This window comes from Orycteropus afer, unplaced genomic scaffold, assembly GCF_000298275.1.
Source record: "Orycteropus afer afer isolate SDZICR_OR568_19922 unplaced genomic scaffold, OryAfe1.0 scaffold00152, whole genome shotgun sequence".
Lineage (NCBI taxonomy): Eukaryota > Metazoa > Chordata > Mammalia > Tubulidentata > Orycteropodidae > Orycteropus > Orycteropus afer.
The window spans coordinates 5762244-5765865 of record NW_006921739.1 but is presented as its reverse complement, the minus strand read 5'-3'; positions in this window follow the sequence as shown (position 1 = coordinate 5765865).

Here is a 3622-nt window from a genome sequence, read left to right as displayed (position 1 = left end):
TACTCACTAAAAACTCATTGCTATAGAGTCAAATCCAACTCAGAGCAACCCCTCCTTGGGTTTCTGAGGCGGTATCACTGCAGAAGTAGATTGTCAAGTCTTCCTTCCCAGGAGTGGCTGGTGGGTTTGAACCACCAGCCTTCTGGTTAGTAGTCAAATGCCTTAGGCACTACTCCACCAGAGAAAATATTAAACTTCAGAAATAAATCCTAGTATAAAAAACGCTGAACAGTTAAAAATAATTTGTTGGAAAATATTCTAGGCGAATATGAGCAAAAGGAAAACAGGCCAACAATTTTAATACCAGACAGAAAAAAATTAAAACATGAAGGGATTATTCTTAATAATTTTCATTTATTATCAGTATACATGGAACTAGTCATTTTGGGGTAAGCATGAGGATAAGCATGAAGTGGTTTTACCGTGCCCAAGAATTTTCTTCACCCTTATATTGTCAAGTGGACAGATGCCTTAACTTTTTTTTTAACCAGTATTATTTTATTTTTTTATTGTGCTTTAGGTGCAAGTTTACAGAGCAGAGTTTGTCTTACATTTAACATTTTGTGTACATTTCCTTTCACCCTCCATTTACCATCCCCAACCCTAACCCAGTGGCCAGGAGCAGGAGGCAGAGCTGAACCCCAAGGATGAGGGGCTTTCACCCAGCCCCTGTTGTTGTTATGTGCCGTCGAGTTGGACCCGACCCATAGCGACCCCTCCTTGGGTTTCTGAGGCAGTATCACTATGGAAGTAGGATTGCCCAACCTTCCTTCCTAAAGAGCTCTGGTAGCATAGTGGCTAAAGCACTTGACTGCTAACCAGAAGGCTGGCGGTTCAAACCCACCAGCCACTCCTCGGAAGGAAGGTTGGGCAATCCTACTTCCGTAGTGATACTGCCTCGGAAACCCAAGGAGGGGTTGCTATGAGTCGGGGCCGACTTGATGGCACATAACAACAACAACAACATATAGTTAGTGATTTTTCCCTTCAGGAGCTCTGGTAGCATAGTGGCTAAAGCACTTGACTGCTAACCAGAAGGCTGGCGGTTCAAACCCACCAGCCACTCCTCGGAAGGAAGGTTGGGCAATCCTACTTCCGTAGTGATACTGCCTCGGAAACCCAAGGAGGGGTTGCTATGAGTCGGGGCCGACTTGATGGCACATAACAACAACAACAACCACCCTAACCCACTCTCCTCCCTTCTTTGTGAGTGACCCCACCCCCACCCCATGCCCCTGATAGTTATGCACCTCCTGTGTGTCCTGCATATCCTCTATGTGAATGTTGCCCCTCTGGTGCCTTGTGGTCGATTGCTCCAAGGGATGCATCTCCAGAAAGTATGTGAGTGCATCACCCTGGGTTGAGTGGTCTGCATGTAAGTCTCATTTACTATTGGGCTAAAAGCCAGCCCCTGAGAGTGAGTTTCATTCCAGGACCGAAGTACATCCCAGGGCCATAGTATTGGGGGTCCCATCAGAGTCCATCTGACCAGTAATTCTGGCCATTATTGTGTTTTTGGATTTTGTTCTGTTTTTCCTCCCACCCTATCCAGAATCTCTAGTTCTGATCCTTTCCCGAGTGGTTGGCATTGGTAGCTGGACACCACCTAGTTCTTTGGGTCTCGAGGTCCATCATGTCCTAGGACTGATTGCTTCCCAACGCCCTTGGCTTTTTGCACTCTTCTTTGCTTCCAACGATAGGAGACCATTAGCTGCATTTTACATGACCTCTTGAAAACTTTTAAGACCCCAGTTGTTACTCACCAATGTAGGTTGTGGAACAAGATTTTTATGTATTTTATTGTGCCAATTGAGTCTGGTGTCCCTCAATACTGTGGTCCTGAGTCAGTAGACCCATTAGATCTCTCTCCCACAGTGTCTGGTTGTCTCTGAGAGATTGCTCTATGTCTGCCTTCTGTTGTTTCTGTAAGGATTGCGATTATTTTGTATCACTGGTATCTGTGCAAGATAAGCCTCAGCTGAATCTATCCTTGGTCTAGAGTATACTCCTGTTCACTGACCCCCATCTGATCTTCTCAGATGTTTATGTGCTTATCTGTAGCCTGGTGTTTGGTGTTAACCGTAATGCAGTATTGTGGATATATTGGTATTAGCCTCTGTCTTCTATATCTTATATGCACAATTCAGTGTCCTCCCTTTCCCTAATGTTATCATGGTGGTCACAGACTCTTTCCATACCATCCCTCCCCTCACCCACCTCAACGTGTGGCCCCCAACTAGCCCTTCCCTCCCCACCCCAGTAACCTACAAAGTGAGTTCCCTTCCTTAAGCAAACCTTTCTTTGTCTTTTTACAGTAATGGGCTCATACAATATCTGTCCTTGTACAATTGACTTATTTCACTCAACATAATGTCCTCCAGGCTCATCCACATTGTGAGATGATTCTAGTATCCTTCATTGTTCTTTAATATAGCATAGTATTCCATTGTGTAAATGTACCATAATTTGGTTATGCATTCATCCATTGATTGGCATTTAGGCTGTTTCCATCTCTTAGCTATAGTGAATTGTGCTGAGATGAATATGGGTGTGCATATGTCTGTTCGTGTCCTGCCTCTCACTTCTTTAGGATATATTTCTTGTAATGGAATTGCTGGGTCAAATGCTATTTCTATATTTGGTTTTTTAAGGAAATGCCGTAACATTTGCCACAATGGTTGTACCATTTTACAATCCCACCAACAGTGTATATGTCTTATACAAGAGAGTTCCAATCTCTTCACAACCTTGCCAGCATTTGTTATTTTCTGTCCTGTTGAACTTTGCTATTATTGCTGGGGTGAGATGATACCTCATTGTTGTTTTGATTTACATCCTTCTAATGACTAAAGATAGCAAGCAATTCCTCATGTATTTGTTAACTGCCAGCATACTGTCTTTAGTGAACTGTCTGTTCATGTCTCTTGACCATTTTTTGATCCGATTGTTTGTCTTTTTGGTGTTGGAGGTGTTGAAGTTTTCTATAGATTTTGGAGATAAGTCCTTTGTCAGATACGTCATGGGCAAATTTTTTCTCCCAATCTATAAGTTCTCTTTTTACCCTGTTGGGAAAGTCTTTTGATGCACAGAAGAATGTAATTTTTAAAAGGTCCCAGTCATCTAGCTTCTCTTCTACCTCCTGTGCATTCTGGGTTATGTTTGGCAGTCTATTTATGCCGTAAATTAGGACTCCTAGATTTGCCCCTATTTTATCTTTGATGAATTTTATAGTTTTGGGTTTTACATTTAAGTCTTTGATCCAACTTGATTTTGTTTTGGTGTATAGGATAAGGTATGGGTCTTGTTTCATTTTTCTGCAAGTGGATATCCAGTTTTGCCCGCACCATTTGTTAAAGAGGCTATCTCTTCCCCCATCTAATGGGTTTTGGACCTTTGTCAAATATCAACTATCCATAGATGGATGGGTCAATTCTTGGGCTTTCAATTCTGTTCCATTGGTCTATCTACTTGTTACTGTACCCATACCATGTTGTTTTGACTACTGTGGCTGTATGTTGTTGTTATGTTCTGTCGAGTAGGATTCTACTCATATCGACCCCTCCTTGGGTCTCTGAGGCAGTATCACTACAGAAGCAGATTGCCCAATCTTCCTTCCAAGGAG